Consider the following 19,449-nt stretch of genomic DNA (forward strand, 5'->3'; position numbering starts at 1 on the left):
TGGGCCGTGGAATAAGTGTTTATTATCAGAGCACTGGTGGTCCAAGAAGGCAGCGGGTTAGAAAAACTGTTCTACATTCTCAGACCGGCTGGGGGTATTTAAGGGAAAATCAAGGTACTCTCCCAGAGGCTGCATGACATCCCGCAGGTCTGTTCTCCTTTCATGATGCCTCCCTCTGTCGTTGGATCTCTTGTGGCACCAGTGGTCCGGGAACAGTGGGGGAGTAACCTGGGAAAATGTTAAGCAATAGAGTTTATAATTAGCAAACATCTACAAGGGTGATCTTCTAAGATAAGGAGAGGGAACACGGCATCCCTGAGGCATTCTGAGCTCAGCTACAGGGGTGTGAAGCCTACCTGGATGGGGGCAGGGCATCCCAGAGGTATTCTGAGTACAGGGGGGCCACCTGGGCCCTGCTTCAGAACCACCATGCCATTATCATACCCAGTAAAATTAATCATTATTCTTTAATATCTTATAATACCTAGTTCATATTTAAATTTCTTCAATTTCTCAAAGAAGTCTTTTACAGCTGGTTTGTTCCAATCAACAAATAAACAAGATCTACATATGACTTTTGGTTGTTTTGTCTCTTAAGTCGCTTTTATTCTATAACAGACCAATCTCCCTTTTCTTCCTTCCTTCCTTCCTTCCTTCCTTTCTTTCTTCCTTCCTTTCTTTTTTCAGTGGCAAAATTTTATTAAAAATTGAAATGGGGGACATCAGTTTATGGTTCCACATGTAAGGAGCTTAGAAGTTGCCATTCTGTCCTAACCAATCTCCCTTTTCTTTTGTATGCCACTGATTCAATAAGAAATTGAATTGTTTGTCCTAGAGAGTGTTCCTCATTATGGAACACTGATTACTTCCTCGGAGTGTTTTTTAATTTGTTCATTTATCATCTTTAGTTCCTGTAAACTGGTAGTTAGATCTAGATGACAAGGCTCTTTTAATGTGGTCCCTGCCAACCTCCACAGGCTGATCTCATGTCACTTCCCGCCCCCGCTCTGCCCTCCAGCCAGACGCCACTAAATGAATACACAACATTCTCTCATTGTGGAACTTCCCATTTTGCTCAACTAATGCTTTCGCAGCTTCCTGTCACTTCCTTAAAGAGGGAGGACTTTCTTGACCCCCTAGATGAGGGTAGAGCCCCTGCTAAGTCCTCCGGTAGCCTTGTAAATTCCCTACAGCCATAAAAGGGAAATCTAGGTCCCTGGTGGACAGAGGGGAAATGAAACTTTTCACCACTCGCTTGGCCAGAAAAATAACCTTTCCCTAAATTCCTGCCATCTACTGCATAAAAGTATGAAAGGATATGATTCTCCCCGAGGAGCGGGATTACTAAAAATGTGTTTACTCATTTTGTTTAGCTGTACTGCTCATTTTCCCTCCATGAACACATAGTACGTTTGTAATAAAAATGTTTAATTCAGATAACGGTCCCTACCTCCATGAAGCTTACTTACAGTCCATAGCAGGGGTCCGTAACTATGGCCTCTGGCCAATTCCAGTCCCCTGCCTGTTTCCACATGGCCTGCAAGCTAAACAAAATCAAAAGAAGAATATTTCATGATGTGAAAATTATGTGAAATTCAAATCGCAGTGTTCATAAATGTGTATTGAAATAGACCCACAACCATCTTTTTGTGTATTTTATCTGTGGCTACTTTCATGATATAAACTGCAGGGTTTGAGCACTATACTTGTGACAGAAACCATATGGCCTGCAAAGCCTAAAATATTTATTAATACTAATAGGCCCTTCAGAGAAAAAGTTTGCTGACCCCTGGTCTAAGGCAAGATTTTCAAAATGCAGGTTAATGAGATTTTGTGTGGGTCATGAAGTCAATTTAGTGGGCCTTAAATAGCATTACTTTTTAAAATGAAATAGAATAGAATAAAAATATTAGGTATATCACATGTAGTAAGAGTAAATATCATTTTGTTGAAATATTTGTTTCTCTTGTATGTACAATATATGCTGATATGTGTGTATATATGTTGCATCATAATATAAAATTTATTTCTTACTGTAGGCCATGGTCAAAACATCTGAAAGTCACCAATTGGAGGGAGGCTTGGAAGAAACAGAGAAGTAACAGGAAAACCACAGTACAGGGGCGGCTGGATGGCTCAGTTGTTTAGAGCGCGAGCACTTAACAACAAGGTTGCTGGTTCAATTCCCGCTATGGAATGGTGGGCTGTACCCCCTGCAACTAGATTTAAAACGATGACTGGACTTGGAGCTCAACTGTGCCCTCCACAACTAGACTGAAGGACAATGACTTGACTTGGAGCTGATGGGCCCTGGAAAATCACGCTGTTACCCAACAAAAAAGAAAAGAAAAGAAAACCACAGCACAATGTGATTGGTGTGATAATAAGAGTTACAGACTCTTACAGACATAGAGGAGGCATTTAAGACACCTCTACAGTGTCAGGGAGGGCTTCCTGGAAGAAATGACATCTAAGCAGTGACCTGAAGAACAACTTAGCCAGGTAAAAAAGAAAAGAAAGAAGAGAATAAAAAGAATAATGGCATGTGCAAAAGGCCCTGGGGCAAAAGTGAGCAAGGCTCTGGGAAAAAACTACAAGAAGTTCAGTACGATTAGAGTTTAGAATGAAATGAGGGACTCCCTTACCCCCATCACTCTCTATCACATTACTCTTTTCTTTTCTTTTTTTCTTTCTTTTTCTTTTTCTTTTTTTGTTTTTTTAAAGATTTGATTGGGGAAGGAGAACAGGACTTCACTGGGGAACAGTGTGCACTTCCAGGACTTTTTTTTCCCCAAGTCAAGTTGTTGTCCCTTCAATCCTAGTTCAGCTTCATGTTGTTGTCCTTTCAGTGCTAGCCCTGGAGGGCGCAGCTCAGCTCCAGGTCCAGTCTCCGCCGCTAGTTGCAGGGGGCGCAGCCCACCATCCCTTGCGGGATTCGAGGAATCCAGTTGGCAACCTTGTGGTGGAGAGCCCACATTCCAACCAACTGAACCATCCGGGAGCTCAGCGGCAGCTCAGCTCAAGGTGCCCTGTTCAATCTTAGTTGCAGGGGGCAGAGCCCACCATCCCTTGCGGGACTCGAGGAATCGAACTGGCAACCTTGTGGCCAAGAGCCCACTGGCCCATGTGGGAACTGAACTGGCAGCCTTCGGAGTCAGGAGCACGGAGCTCCAACTGCCGGAGCCACCGGGCCGGCCTCTTTTATTTTCTTTGAGCACTTGGCACAGTTATTTTATCTCATTCATTTACTTGTGTTTATTACTCCCTCCCCTTTCAACACACTAAAAAGTAAATTCCATGAAAGGGAAGACCTTGTCTGCCTTGTTTATAACTATGTCCTAGCACAATACCTAGGATATAATAGCCACTCAGCATTTACTAAAGGAATTTTAGAAAGAAATTCCTGCTCTACTGGGGTGGGGTGAAGGAAATAGACTATGAGAGGGTAAGACTTGAGGAAACAGATCAGCTAGGAGGTTTTGGTAATAATAATACAGGCAAGAGGTGATGGTGCCTTGATGTTGGAGTAAAAATGGATTCCAGAGCTAATGAGAAGGTAGAAATAACAAGTGGTGATCAATGAATAGATATTGGGGCAAGGGGAGGGCAGGGCAGGAGCTGAGAAATGAAGGATGACTCCCTGGTTCCTAGCTAGGGCAACTAGATAGAACAAGTGCCATCTGCCCACAGTGGAAAGAGGAGTGAAGGTACAGTAGTTGGAAGGGCGTGGGAAAGGTAATAAATTCAGGATGTAATTTGTTCAGTGTGAGATGTTTGTGGGGCCTCCTGGTGGAGATTCTGTTGATCTATGAGATGGAACACAACGAGGAGAGTGAATGAGAGCACCTGGAGAGAATGAGAAGAGGCCTTAAAACCAGAATCCTGGTGAAAGCCAAAATACCAGGATGGTCAGAGGAAGGGAGCGAGGAAGGAGAAGGAGAAATCCTGAGGGTAGCAGGAAAGCCAGGAGAGTTCAGAAACAAAAGAAAGGGTGGTCAGCTGTGTCAGATGCTGCTTAGGTCAGGTAAGATCAAGGTAAAGAAGTAACCCCTGTCTCTTTTCATGGATGGCTATATATTACTTTATTTTATAAATGTAGCATGCCCAATCGGGACATTTAGGCCGTTCTTAACTTTTCTCTATTATAAATGAAGGAGGAAGTAGCTGTCCCACTTGGAACCAAACCGAAATCCAAGATAGTCTGGGACTGCCTGGTGGGTGGGAGTTGATTTGCCTGAGATGCTTTGCATGGAGATGCTTTTCTGGTGAAGACAGGAGAAAGGCAGTTTGTAGGTACTCAGGTAGAAGTGTGGGATGAGGAAGGCAACATGAGTCTGTGTGGGGTGCTAGTCCCAACCCAGCCTTATGGACTCAGATCTGAGCCTGAAAGAGAGGAACCATAGGCAAAGGCCAACAAAGCCACTGTAAAGCCACCAGACACATAGAGCATAGCACCTGGATCCCAGGACACAAAGTCAAACTCAGAAGGGGCTTCCACTTCTTGGGAAGGTAAGTGAAAGGGAGGTACGTGAGAGGAAGGCTAATTGGAGGCAAAAATACAGAAAGTGTTCTCTAAGTGTAACATTGGGGGCACTGAGACTCCAACAAAAGAATGGCCCCAGCACATGATGACTGGCAGGTATGGAAGCTTTCACTTTCATATTAGGAGCATTACACAGGTGAGACAAGAGCCAGAAAGCCATAGGCTGTTACCATTTATGGCCCTGTTAGTACCCACATGCTAATGAGGCCATGAGTTTTGTTTAGTTTCCAAGTGTTAGGAGACTTTCCTGTTAACTTTCTGTTAATGATTTCTAGTTTGAGTCCATTGTGGTCAGAGGACACACTTTGCATGATTTCAATTCTTTTAAATATGTTGAGGTTTGTTTTATAGCCCAGTGTACAGTCTATCTTCGTATATGTTCTGTGGGTGTTTAAAAAGAACGTGCATTCTGCTATTGTTGGGTAAAGTGATCTATAAGTATCCACTATATCCTGTTGGTTGATGGTGTTGAGTTCTTCTATATCCTTGCTGATTTTCTAATTGTTGAATCAGTTGCTGAGAGGTAAGCCATGGGTTATGGATTTAGACAAATCTGGTCTGAACCCAAGCTGATTCAGATCCAGAACCCTGGAGAAACTCTTCTGAGATTCACTCAGTTGACATAAGTATGGAAAGTACAAAGAGCAAATATGCATACAGTGCTTACTCTGTGCCAGACTGTTTTAAGCACTTTATATATGTATATGTATCTCACTTCAATCCTCACAATAAACCTACAGGTTAGGCATTACTACTACAACTACTACTACTACTACTACTATTTCTACTACTATTTTACAGATGAGAAAACCAAGGCACAGGGAGATAAGCAACTTAACCAAGACTAAGTAGGGTAGCCTGGAAATAAACCCAGGTAATCTGGCTCCTGAATAGGTGCTTTAACCTCTGTACCATACTGCTTCTTGGAAAATGACCCAATTTCCCAGGACAAATAAGAAAGACTTATTATGAAAGCCCTTTTTTCCTTGATGATTGGATGGGCAATCAGAAACACTTCTGTCAAGTTTTCTTTGAAATACATGGAAGGATTGAAGGGAGACCCACAGAGATAGATTCATGAGCTCCTGGTAAGATGACTACTTCCCTGTCCTGACACTGCCCATCTCACCACTACAATGAGAAGTAGAATGATGAAAGCCAAGGCTTAGAAATGAATACAGTACCATCAGTCACTTGTGGCTATTGAACACAAGAAATGTGGCAAGTCTGATATGAGATGTGACTCAAGTGTAAAATAAAAACCAGATTTTGAAGACTTAATATGAAGAAAAGAATGTAAAATATCCCACTAATAACTTTTATATTGATTACATGTTGAAATTATAACATTGTAGATGCATTAGGTTAAATAAAATATACTCTTAAAATTAAAAAAAAAAAGAAAAAAGACAAGGCCTACGGGGTCAGACAGCCTGAGTCTAAATCCAGGCTCCCCACTTACTAGCTTCATGACTTTGGGAAAGTTATCCAACCTCTGTGTCTATTCCCTACCTGTAAAATGGGGATAGTAATAAGGTTGTTGTGAGGATGAAGGAAATGAATAAATGTAAAAGCTTAGAAGAGTCTTCAGCATAGTTTAATAGATGTTATATGTTGTTATTTTTTATCATTGCAAACTGCCTATGAGACCAATCCCAAAACAGAGACTATAACTAATACTAACTTCTTGCCTTTCACAAAGAGAAGAGCATGCCTTACATTCCTATTCATTGGAGGCACCCTTGCCAGAAGTCTACAGTTGCCAGGGCATCCATTGTCATGTTGACTTATTCCCAAATGACATTGTTCCCTCGCTCTTGGGTTCAGTCTCCTACTTCTTCCCCACACTGCCCCAAATCCTTTCACTGGACCCTCTGGAACAAAATCCCCAAATCATCACCTCTTCTCTCAGTTTCCCTTTGTCTTCTTGCTCTCATAAAAACTTGGCTGTCCTCTGAAGTCACTGCTCCCTGGCAAACCTTTGAGGAGGTAGTTTTTTTCTCCCACACTCCACATACCCTGAGGTGAGGCACGTGTCTTTCTTACTCACTTTGCTGTTTCCGAAAGCTTTCTCTTCCCTTCAAAACCTCAGCCTCTTTGAAGCACATGCCAATAGACAATATACCACCCATTACCCATCCTTGTTGCAATCACTTTTCACCATCAACCAACTTCATCAAAGGCTTAAACATTTGGCTTATGTTGACTTCTCCATTAATCATTTCATTCATGTAGTCTAAGACAACCCACTTAGACAACCCATCCAACACCCCAACTTCTCAGTGCCTTGTCCTCTGCAATCTAGTATAATCTCTTCCACCTCACCTCAGCCACATACTCCCACAGCCAAACCCTAGTACCCTGTTATTATCAGTAACTGCACCATTTCCAATATCCTGATTTCAAGCATCCATCTTTCCAGTCTACGCTCTGGTACCCTCAGTTCAACAATCCTTCAACGCTTCAGGCTCTTTAGTCCATTGACCAGTCCACATGTTTATTGTCCACACCCTCTTCATGTCTTCACATTCCATCTCAGCCAGTTTAGATCCAATTGTTCATTACTATAATCATTCCTTTGCACACACTCTTAATTCTCTTGTCCTTCTCCCTCCATCTTACTTGCAAAACTGAAAGCATGATTAAACCAAACTTACAAACAATGAGACTTTCCTTGAGCTACTGAGCATAGCTGGAGATAAACAACTATGCTGACAGATCTCACTTTGAATTTATAATGAGAAGTCACAAGTAGGCTCTTAGTACTGCCCAACAATCCCACTGTGTCCCTATGCAATTCTCTTTCCTACTCTCTGACATGATGACTTCATACCCCTTCTCTCCTCAAATGGCAACCGCCTCCCATCCTCAGCTAATGATCTTAATTTTTATTTTATAGAGAAAAGAGAAATAACCAGAGAAGAACTTCCTCATCTTTCCGCCAGTGATTCTTACGTCTATTCCCTGCAAGTTCCTTTTTTTTTCTATTGTTTTTAGGTCTTTTGTGTTGAATGTGTTCCTCAAATGTCTAGACATCCTTTCTTCCCCGTTCACATCCTCACCACTCCAATGAAAGCACCTTTGTTGAGATAATAGCAAATCACACAGACAGTACTCACCCTCTTAGCAGTGTTTAATGAAGTTGTCACTTCCTCCCTGAAATACTATCTTGGCCTGGAGAACAGCACACTCTCCTGGGTTTCCTCCTACCTTGCCAGGGGATTACTTGCTGGCTTCTCCTCTTACCAGTTTCTCTATGTCTACCCTTTTCTCTGACTACACTCACTCTCCCACTCCTGCCTCATACGCCATCTTCCCTGTGTTCCTCATGTTCATAAATGAGGAACATGATGGTTCCTCATGCCATCACTGGGTCCAAATCTTAGGGTTTGCCCGTACATGCAGACCCTCAGCAGGTCTCAACGTCTCTATCTTCAAACTGTATCTCCTATCTGATCACTCTTCACCGTCGCTACCACTATCCCTCACCTCAGCTGCTGCAATAACCTCCTTACTGATCTCCCAACTTCTGTCTTGCCCTTCTATGATCCATTCTCCTCATAACAAAAGATAACAGTATGCCAGATCATGTCAACCACTGCTCCAAACTCTCTCCAGTTGGCTTCCCCATGACAACTATGACAACACTCAAACTCTTAGCATGACCAATATGGATTAGAGCCCTACATCACCTCTCCACTCTTTTGTTCTCACTCACCATGCTCTAACCACTCAGTCATTCTTTGTGAGCCTACAGCAGGCCAAGCTCATTCCCTCAGCCTTTGCACTTGCTATTGCCTTCACTGAAACACTCTTCCTCTTAAATCTCACTTCCTGAATGTCACTCCTCAGAAACACCTTCCCTGACCTCCTGAGCTAAAATAGACCTCAATATCTGTAAGTCTATCTTCTTACTTTGTTTTGTCTTCATAACACTTATTACCACCTAAAGTTGTGTATTGATTTGTTTATTTATTTGTCATCCTCTCCTAACTGAATCCCCAGCATGTTGAACAATGCCTGGTATAAAGTAAGTACTCAGTAAATCTTTGGGGTGGTAGGTTTGCTCAGTGGTTAGAGCACGGTGCTCATAACACCAAGCTCACCGGTTAGATTCCCACATGGGCCAGTGAGCTGCGCCCTCCACAACTAGAATGAAAACAACGTCTTGACAAGGAGCTGATGGGTCCTGGAAAAACACATTGTTTCCCAATATTCCCCAATAAAAAAATTTAAAAAATAGAATAAAATAAATCTTTGTTGTATGAAAGAAAGAAAAGGAAAAAGGGAAGAAAGAGAGAAATAACAAGCAGATATGCAAAAAGCCTTGAAAAACTGGTTTTGTCTAAAGCCAGCTTAAATATCAGCTCTTCCCTCTGCATATTTTATCAGTTGTGTTGATCGCGCAGCACAGCAATGACAAGCACAGGAATTAGAGTTTGACAGGCCTGATTACAAGTCCCAGATTGACTAGTTTTAGCTGGGTGGTCTTAAGGAGGTTAGTTCATCTGTCTGGGCCTCATACACTCACTCAGCAAGTATTCACTGAGTGCCTACTTTGTAACAGGGCCACTAAGCTATGCCTGTTGTGAGAATTATATAGGGTAATATATGCTAACTCTCTAACACCAAGCCTGGCTAATCATTAAGTACTCAATAATCTGGTGTTATTTATGCCCATTTTTCAAGTTCTGCCAGGATACATTCTCATTGTCTGCTTATAATCATCTACGTTTGCAATTTGGATGTTCTTGTCGATCGAAGAATTATTTAGGACTGTTTTGGGGGTTTTAAGAGGTTGGGTTTTGTTACTTAAACATTTGTGAATTTCTGGTTTATTGTATTGTGGTCAGAGAATGTGACCAGTGCAATTTCAGGTTTGGGGAATTTGGTATTTCTTTTAGAGCCTAATATTGGACCAATATTTGTAAATGTGTTATTGGCATTGAAAAAGGTGTGTTCTCCATTTATGAGATACAAAGTTTAACAAATATCATTTGAATGCAAGCTCTAGGAGGGAGACTTTATGGTCACTGCTGTATTCCTGGTATCCACCAAAAGGGCCTGGCACACATCACAGACATTCAATAAATATTTGTTGAATGACTGGCTAATTAATCAATCAACCTTATTCTCATTTAGATTCTCAATATCTCTGTATATTTTTTCTTATTTCATCTGCCAAAGACAGATGAGTTATGTTATAATTTCCCACTACTATTATATTTCTGAGAGTTTCCCTGTGTATTTATAACTGTTTTGGCTTCACATATTTTAATACAATATGATTTACTACCTGAAGGTTTATGGCTGTTATATCACCACTGTAAATATACTCTATGTCAATATAAAGTGATTGTTTAACAAAACATTATCTATACAATATGGTTTAATTTTATTATGCATTCTTTTTTTTTAAATAACACATAATAATGAAATTCAAAAGATACAAAGTGAAAAGTAATTTCCCTTCCTGTCTTTTCTCCCATCACCCCATTCCCCTCTTCTGAGGCAACCAATGTTAACCGAATTTTGCTGATTAGCTCAATCTGAAAACTTTAATTTTTTCATAGAGTTTAAAATATTTACATGAATTGTTCTGAATCATATATTTAATATAATTAGTCATCTTATTTTATGCTTTCTGTGTTTTATGCTTCCTTGATGCTTTATCTTCTGCTATGTGGATTGTTTTCTTCCATTTTATCTTCTTTGGTGTTTGGAAGACATATACCCCATCTTTCAATTTCTCCAATGTTTTCCTTTAACATTTTCAAAACTATACCTAACTTGTATTTCCTGACTTGGAGTCAAGAATAAAACAACATGCTATGAATCTACCCAATTAAATCCAGAAGTTAGGCATATCCCTTTTTCCCCTCCTCAGATAATATTGATTAAATTAGGGGGGTACAGATATAGATTATTATAGTTCTAATCTGGCCCTATGGTTGTAAGGAAGATTTATCCACCTATTGTGGGCTCAGCTGTGGCTCCCCAAAATTCCTATGTTGAAGTCCTAACCCCTAATACCTCAGAATGTGACTGTATTTGGAGATAAGGCCTTTAAATAAACTAAAGGGAGGTCAGTACAGTGGGCCCTAATCCAAAATGACTGGTGTCCTTAGAAAAAGAGGAAATTTGAACACAGACATGTACAGAGGGAAGATCACGTGAAGACACAAGGAGAAGGAAGCTCTCTATCTATAAGCTGAAGAAACCAACCCTGCTGACATCTCAATCTCGGCCTTCTGGCCTCCAGAACTGTGAGAATATATTTCTTTTGTTTAAGCCACCCAGTCCATATTGTGGCAGCCCTAGTAAACTAATACATCACCCAAAATATCTCAAAGAAAAGGGACCATGTGGCAAGCCCCCTCTCATCTTCCCGCAGGGTGTCTCTAATGACACCCTAGAGAGGAAACTATGGAGAGAACAGAGCATCATGCGCTCCCTGCTGGGCTACCATTTGCTGGTAGTTCTTCCTTGATACTTGGTGGTCCCTAATGAGGACATAGTGACTAACACCTCTTAGATGACATTGACCAGAGAGTGCCCTCCCATGCTCAGGATTCCTCCTTGCTAGCCCCTCCTGAAGTGAATATACACTACATTAATAAGGAATTAAGCAGTCTTGACTGCAATGTTTAGATATCTTCTCCTGGGGGTAATGAGGAGAGACACTGAGCAAGGAGTCCTGCTCTAGCAACTTTGTTCCTTGCACCGCAGCCAATATTGTGACTCACTCGTAGATAATCATAGATGGTTCCCTATTCCTGATTCTCCACCTTTGCCTATAATCCTCTCTTAATCCTGCTGAGTTGGGAAACACAACCCCTTCCTGCCTATGGAAAAAACCTATTTCCATACCTTGTTGGACCTTGCAAATATTACAGTCAAATGCATTCATTCCCCCTCACCCCCGCTCCTGGTATCTCAGTATCTACTCACCACAAACATATAGTAAAATGTGAGGGGGGACAGTCAGCTCTGGTCCCATGGTCTCCATTGGTCTCAGCTGTGACAGGGAAGAGGAGAGAAATGTTGAGGGGTTATATTCACAAGTTTTCTACTGAAAAATCTGAATTCAAACACTCTTCATCACCTGAGAATTACTTCCCTTCTAAAGACTCCATCTGGTCCTCATTTGGACCTTCTCGGAGATGATAACCCAGGCCTTCCCGTGCTAGGAGAGCATTCCACCCCCACCGCCACCCAAGGTTACATTACAAAATAGCCTTAATGACAATTCACAGGGTGCTCTAAAAAGCTTCTTTCTTATCCCTGGGTCTCCCTTCACATTTTTCACTTCCATGCTTTTGACTTCCTCACTTCAGGAAACAAAATCACTGTTCAATCAGTTACCCAAGCCCAAGATTTAGAAACCATCGTTGGTTTCCTTTTTTCTTTCCATTACCTCCACATTCAATGTATCAGTAACCCAGTGCCCTCCCTACACATCCCCCTGGTCCACACCTACATAATTTCTCACCTGAACCACTGTGATAGTCCCTAACACCTGGTCTCCCTGCTTCTACCCTTCCCCTCTACAATCCACTCTCTAGATACTACCAGAACAGTCTTTTAAAAAATAAATAAAATCATGTCACTCCCTTGTTTAAAACCCCCCAAAAGTTTCAAAAGGCTCTGTATGATCTAACCCTTGCCTACCCCTCTGCCCTCATCTTGGACCTCTCTCCCCCACCCTAATCACACTGGCTTCCTCTTAGTCCCTTAATGCAACTCTTCTCTCCCAGAGCCTTTACCTATTCTCTCAACCCAGAACATGCTCTGCCTCCAGCTCACCACATGGCTCTCTCCTCCTGGTTTTCGGGCCTCCTCTAAGAGGCTCCCCTCCTAAGTGGAGGCAGCAGAGCGTCATGGTCAAGAGCACAGATCCTGGAGCCAAACTGCCTGGATTTGTATCTAGGCACTTCCAGTTTCCTCATCTGCAAAACAGGGATGAAAATAATCATTCCCATTCCTCATAGGTTTGTTATGAGAATTATGGGAGTTAATACAGGTTAAATACTTAGAACAGAGCCTGGCATACAGGTTAGCCATTATTATTATGTTTGTTGTTATTGTTATCCTGCAGGCCCACTAATACCATTTGTAAGGCCCAGGATAGTGGCTCAAACGGAGACCCACACATACCATAAATCTGAATATTTTAATGTATTTTGATCAAGCTATGCCCAAGGCCTGGCCCACAGTCACATCATAGCCTGCTCACCTCCTCACAGTCCAGAGGCTAACGGAGCCAAACTCTTCCTTGAATAACAACTGCCACCTGCAAGCCTGAGGGTTAACCTAGAACAGTTGGGCAGGGTGAGCTGATGCTGCTTAGACCCCTATGTGGTAGATGAGACCCACCCACTGACACACACACACACACCTGCAGACTCAGCCTCCCATCCACTTCAGTTGACACACTGCTCTCTCATAATTCCTATTTGCTCAGTCAGTTACTGAACTTTCCAAAACTTCCTACCAAGGCCAAAAGAGGGGGAAAGGACTTTGCGTTTCAGTATTTGTGATATGCAGGGCTCCCCACAGCCTTGCTACCCATAGTGCAGTCCTTAGAACAGGAGCATCAGCTATCAGCTGGGAGCGTGTTAGAAATGCATCCTCTCTGGTCCCTTCTCAGCCCTCCTGAATTCTAATCTGCTCCTAACAGATCCCCAGGAGATATGTATGAAGGTAAAGTGAGAAGCACTGAACTAAGCAGAGAACCAGGTGGGGGCCCCTCTTGCCCATGTGTCAGTGTGGTTCTGACTCCCTAACCACTGAATCTAGATTGGCCACCCTCCCAGTCACTCTCTATCACATCCTCCTGTTTATTTCCTTCATAAAATTTAGTAAAGTTTCTAATTCCTAGTTGATTGCGTGTCTCCCCAAACTATAATATGAACTATAATACAGGGAGGAACCCTGTCAAATTTAGTGCTGCATCCACTGGGTCCAGAACTGGGCCTATAAAGAGAGGGTACTCAGTACTGAATTCACTAAATCTAATACACCTTCAATTGTAACACACACTATTTTTTTATGTACCACAAAGAAAAAAATGCTGCCAGTGAAATTATAACACACTGCTTTCTTAACACTTAAAGTTTTTATTTTATGCTAATTAAAAGCGCTTTTAGACCCTTTAAAAAATTATTCTGGTACATACAGGAAAAGAACACTCTAAATAAAATAAGCTAGTTAAAATATTCCAAGTTTCTTAGGGTTTGACTCTTCTGAATCACTTTCTGACTGAGTTATCAATGTCTGTGCTTTCCCACACAATACTGTCCTCCGTGCCATCAAGGGCACTGGCGATAGATACAGCATTTCTCAGGAGTGTACCACTATTGTCTCCAAGATTTTCTCCCAAATTGCTGGTACTTTCTTGTTTTTACCAGATGGGGTCAACAGAATTGACCTCTTCGCTCATGTCAAATTTTGTCCCACTATTTTGTGTCCGTGACTTCCTAAATACATCATTAGCTTTTTGTCTCAATTTTAAAACACAACATAATTTTTTGGAGATTTTTAAAAAATTGAGTGTAATGACGAGTGGGGAAAAGATGGAAGAGGGACACACGCTAGAATGGGGCTAATTAGCCTATTTAGCAATATCTAATCAATTTATTTAGTAATATACAATAGCAAAAGACAAAGGCAATGAATAGAATGTGCTAATGACAGAAAATAAGGGTGGTTAAGACTAAACTATATACATTGATAACGATGTCATGTCAAAGGAGTATACATACATATAAGTTTAAGAGATCTCAACATATGTTTACTATTGATCAAAGATCACTTGGCTAAATATACAAACGACATCAGTAAGGAGTATCCAAAAGCAATAATAAACTTTATAGGATAGTAACTATTACAGTAGATGTCAAAAGCTCACCGAACTGGGGGAGAACAGCACTGGAAAAGTCATGAACCAAAATCTTGTCAGGTCTGTAGCTGAGAGAAACTCAGGCGCCTCCCACACCACTGTTTGTTAGTTCCCAAGGATGCTGCTGCTGCTGTTGTTGTTAGAAGTCAAGGCGTCCTCTAATGCTATAAGCTGCAAGCTGCATGTAATTTTCAAGGTGTTAATCTGAAGAATGTTGCTGTTGTCGTTGCTATTATTGTTGTTAGAAGTTAGGATGTCTTCTGATGCTGTAAGCTGCAAGCTGCATACGAGTTTTCAAGATGCTAACAAGTTCTCAAGAAGGCTAACGGTGGGGAACAACACTGGAGAGGCCGGGAACCAGCTCGCCCTCACTGGGTTAGTGGCTGGAAGCCAGGATATCCCCTGGTGTTGTGAGCTGCATGTTGCTGGAAGTCTTCAAAATGATGAAAAATCACCAATGACAAATGACCAAATGACGAAATAATAATAATAATTACACTGCCAACTGAGGTCAGTCTTATATATTTTCTCAGATGTACCTTAGAGTCAAGTTCTTTGTTCCTGCTTCCCCCTCGGGGAATGGCCAGTTCCAGGAGGGTCTGGCTGTTACTGATATGAATGTTGCCCATCCGGCCAGAGGGCCAATTCATCCGGATAAGCAATTTCTACTGTTCCTGCTTGGGACCATCAGCCCAAGGTCTTCCAAAGCCTGGCACGTGCCTGTCACGTCGTCCTGATATAACTTAGCTACTTCTTCACTTCATCTGCTGATGTGGGCGAAACAGACAGAACAAAAAGGAAATTCTCTCGACCCCCCGATCAAGAATTTCTTTAACCCTAAGTTAACCATCATTTCACAACATGGACAGAACAACAAACATCATCTCATAGCTTCTCTACTTGAGAGAATGAGACTAAACAGAAAACCTCATCTCATGTCTCCCCTGCTCGGGAGAGTGAGACCAAAGGGGGAATTTACTCAACCCCTGATCACAGTACAGAAATCACCTCACATACATGAACAGATTAAAAACTAACAGACAAAAGCTCACATCAACCAATGAAGGCAAATTTTCTTCAACATCTTCCCTACAATTCAGCTTCAAAATTTGTATTCATTGGTAATCACATGTAATCTCTTACATGAGAGAACAAAGAGTCAACAGACAAAACTTAACCATCACCTCGCATGAGATCTCTCATGTGAGGGAACAAAAAGCAAACAGACAAAAGCTCACATTATCCAATGAAGGCAAATTTTCCTCAACATCCATCCTACATTGAGTTATAATTGACACATAATATTGCATAGGTTTTAAGTGTACAACATAATGATTTGATATATGTATATATTGCAAAATGATACCACAGTAAGTTTAGTTAACATCCATCAATTCACATAATTATAATTTTTGTTTCTTGTGATAAGAACTTTTAAAATCTACTTTCTTAGGTTGGAGACTTTTTTTAAAAAATAGACTTTTTTAGAGCAGTTTTAGGGTCACAGCAAAATTGAGTAGACAGTACAAAGAGTTCTGGATACCCCCTGCCTCACACACCCACAGACTCTTCCACTATCAACATCCCCTACCAGAGTGGTACATTTGTTATTATCAATGAACCTACATGGACATCATTATCACCTAAAGTCCATAGTTTACATTAGGGTTCACTCTTGGTGTTGTACGTTCCATGGTTTTTTTTAATTTAATTTTTTATTGGGGAATATTGGGGAACAGTGTGTTTCTCCAGGGCCCATCAGCTCCAAGCCATTGTCCTTCAATCTTAGTTGCAGGGGGCGCAGCCCACCATCCCATGAGGGAATTGACCTGGCAACTTTGTTGTTGAGAGCTCACACTCTAACCAACTGAGCCATCCAGCCGCCCCCATTCTATGGGTTTTGACAAATGTATAGTGACTCTGTGTTCTGCCCATTCATCCCTGCCCTAGGCCCCCAACCCCTGGAAATCACTGACCTTTTTACTCTCTCCAGAGTTTTGCCTTTTAAGAATATCATATAGTTGGAATCACATAGTGTGTAGCCTTTTCAGATTGGCTTCTTTTCACCTAATAATGCATTTAAGTTTCCACTCTGTCTTTTCATGATTTGAGAGCTCATTTCTTTTTAGTGTTGAACAATATTTTATTGTCTAAAATTAACTGTTCTGTACCACAGTTTATTTCCCCTTCACCTAATAAGGACATCTTGGTTGCTTCTAACTATTGGCAATCAAAAACAAAGCTTCTATAAACATCTGTGTGCAAGGTTTTTGTGTAGACATAAGTTTTCAGCTCATTTGGGTAAACACCTAGAAGCACAATTGCTACATCATATGGCAAGAGTATGTTTAGTTTTATAAGAAACTGCCAAACCTTCCAAAGTGGTTGTGCCATTTTTCATTTTCATCAGCGATGAATGAGAGTTCCTGTTGTTCCACATCTTCATTAGTATTTGATTTTTGTCAGTGTTTTTGGATTTTGGCCATTCTAACAGGCATGCTCGTATAATGGTATCTCATTTGTATAAGGAAATCTGAATTCCCCCAATGAAATATGATGTTGAGCATCTTTCCAGATGCTTATTTGCCATCTATATATCTTCTTTGGTGACGTGTCTATTCAATTCTTTTGCACAATATTTTAATGAGGTTGTTATTTTTTTCTTACTGTTAAGTTTTAAGAGTTCTTTGTATGTTTTGGATAATAATCCTTTATCAAGATATGTCTTTTGCAAATATTTTCTCCCAGTCTGTGGCTTGTCTTCTCATTCTCTTGACAATGTCTTTCACAGAACAGAAGTTTTTAATTTTAATTAAGTCCAGCATATCAATTATTTTTTCATGGATCAGGCCTGAAACTTAGTTCTGCCTTTGGACATTTTGATTACCTGAACCAATAAATTCACTTTTTGTTTTGGTAGAGTTGGGTTTCCTGATAAATTTCCTTAAAATGGACTCTGGGCATGGCAGGCAAAAAAATGATTGACATCTTTACTACTATTAATATAATTTTTAGAATTTACATTATATATTTTCTCTTTAAAAGGAGTTTTTGAAACTCACATTCAATTTCATAGCCAGATGTATAAAAGTTATTTATAGTTATTCCAAGACTTCCCCATTGTGGAGTTTTTATATTACTTCATCTCTTAGCGAGTTAAAAAACACACAAATAAAAAACAAAAAAGGAGAAGAAGGAGACAGTGGTATTTCCAAACCCAAGTATTCTCAGAAATACAATTCTGTTGCTCTTCACACACAAAAAGTAACTTAAATGCATACACAATAATTGAGTCATAGCTTTTTTTTTTTTTCTTTCATAACTGTAGATGTTGCTCATTTGTCTTCTGCTGTTTCATACTGCAAAATAGTCTCAGGCCAGACAGACTTTTGTTCCTTTCTAGGTAGCCTTTGAATTCTACTGAGATATATCTTTTAATTCACATATTTTGTCAGGATGAATCTTGGTTCAGTTCACTTTTAATATTTTACCTGGGATATTTTAAATATTTTACTTGAATTAGTAGACCAACCTGCTAACTCAAGCGGATCTATGCCCAGGGAAGCTTCTTCTAGGACAGATTTGTTAACTGTTGCATCACTTCTACTAGTTCCATCCTTGTCTTAGGGAACAGCTGGTTTCCTTACCTGACATCTCTGTTTTCTCTATTCTCTTCTCTTGTACTGTTTTAATTGCTGGTGCTTTTTTCTAATCTTTGGTCCTCTTCCTGTGAATTCAAGAGTTTTCTCAAGTGTGTCCTCTATATCTCTCATTTACTTTGTCTCAGCTTTAGTTCTGTTCTTTATTGCTTCTGATGTGGATTTTAATTCTCTTTGTATATTTTGAATTTCTATGTAATTCTTCCTCCCCCTCCCCCCCATACATGCTGGCACTTTTTCACCTCAGCCTTTTCTTTCTTTTTTTTTCTTTCTTTCTTTCTCTCTCTCTCTCTCTCTCTCTCTCTCTCTCTCTCTCTCTCTCTCTCTCTTTCTTTTTTTAGGAGGGCACAGCTCACAGTGGCCCATGTGGGGATCAAACCAGCAACTTTGGTGTTATTGGCACCACGTTCTAACCAACTGAGCTAACCAGCCACCCCAGCCTTTTCTTTCTTAAAGTACTCTGCTCCTACTTCCAGGAGAGGTCTAGTGAAAACCTTCCTGAAAATTCCCTTCAAATCCTACAGTAAATATTTCTCCAGAGTTCTGTTTCTTTCTCTTAGTTTTCAGGATGATGTGCCCCTTCCCTTGTTTAGAGAATAATTTTCAGAAACCCTATAATGTTTTTAACATGATTTCATGCATATAGACTGTATAAAATGTAACATAATGAATACCTGTGGACCACTCCACACACACAAGTTTTTTTTCTCTTCATGTATCCTAAAAAGCAATACCATTGCTCAGACTCAGTGTTGATGAACTTGTAAACAAATGTGTGGCTTGGTCTTGGCCCCACTCTCTGTCCATTGGGACAATGGCTGAACCCCCTCCAGGCCCACGGTAGCTCAACATTACTTCTGCTGATTCAGCTGAACTTCTTGTCACCTGCCTCACCCAGGATCCAGATTCTCTACGTCTACTCCCCAGTCCTTGTGCTTCTTCCTCCTTCACTGTTTCCGTACAACTTCTCTCTACACAATTCTCTGTCTTATGGCTTCTGCTTATTTATGGTTTCAGTTGTCTCGTGGCTTTTGCTCACTCCCTGCTTTCTCATTTCTCTCAGTTTTGGGCCACGCTTCCCTCTGATGAATCTCATAGTCAAGTTTCCCAAGAATAAAGATCTAATTCATTGATCAGTCATCATTCAGTGAGGGTACCTCTACTGGGCAAAGCTCTTGCCTCAAGTTACCTCAAAGGTCTCTGGCTATGGGTCAGCTACTCATTCCTGGATCAATCAGCTGTGGCCTGGATCATGAGGTCTGTGTCAGTCAACTATTGTTGTGGAACAAAAAATCCCCACAAAGTCTTAGTGACACATAAATATAAGCATTTGTTTCATTCATACA

At 40.8% G+C, this 19,449-nt stretch overlaps 1 long non-coding RNA gene across 2 annotated transcripts; it reads right to left on the reverse strand.

Annotated features, from left to right (window-relative positions):
- LOC109436493 (uncharacterized) lies at positions 1 to 15,187 on the reverse strand. 2 transcript variants are annotated; one of them, XR_002136118.2, is made up of 5 exons: positions 14,454 to 15,187; positions 12,310 to 12,492; positions 11,495 to 11,561; positions 1,470 to 1,544; positions 1 to 228 (listed from the first exon to the last, which is right to left on the reverse strand). It is a non-coding gene; the product is annotated as an uncharacterized LOC109436493 (long non-coding RNA). The 2 variants fall into 2 exon arrangements; XR_002136119.2 differs by having other exon boundaries at positions 12,350 to 12,492; positions 14,454 to 15,172.
- Positions 15,188 to 19,449: the final 4,262 nt, after the last annotated feature.

The sequence above is a fragment of the Rhinolophus sinicus genome, linkage group LG15, assembly GCF_036562045.2.
Source record: "Rhinolophus sinicus isolate RSC01 linkage group LG15, ASM3656204v1, whole genome shotgun sequence".
Taxonomy (NCBI): domain Eukaryota; kingdom Metazoa; phylum Chordata; class Mammalia; order Chiroptera; family Rhinolophidae; genus Rhinolophus; species Rhinolophus sinicus.